We start from the raw sequence: 351 nt of genomic DNA on the forward strand, positions 1-351 counted from the left end.
ATACATTTCAATTTTTGGAATTTTGAATTTCATGATTATAAAAATCTTAATATTCTGAGAAATCTAAAAAGGAAGAAAAAACGAAAACATTCTGCGAATCTAATATTGTTTTTTCCCTTAAAAACAATTTCCAGTGCTCTTCAACAAAAGCAATTTAATTTTAACTCTCTCTGGAAGTAACTAATTCCTTGTCAGAACCAGAGAAAATTGAATATTCAATTTGTTTCATCTAAGTTTATTCCGGTTACAGATGAGTCCCTTCAAACGAATTCCAACAATGGAAGATATTCCAAGTTTCTCATGTTCATTACGAAATAATTCAGATTTCTGAGATTCCCATTGACTTGGGGG

Source organism: Halyomorpha halys, unplaced genomic scaffold, assembly GCF_000696795.3.
Source record: "Halyomorpha halys isolate HHAL.00 unplaced genomic scaffold, Hhal_1.1 Scaffold107.1, whole genome shotgun sequence".
Classification (NCBI taxonomy): domain Eukaryota; kingdom Metazoa; phylum Arthropoda; class Insecta; order Hemiptera; family Pentatomidae; genus Halyomorpha; species Halyomorpha halys.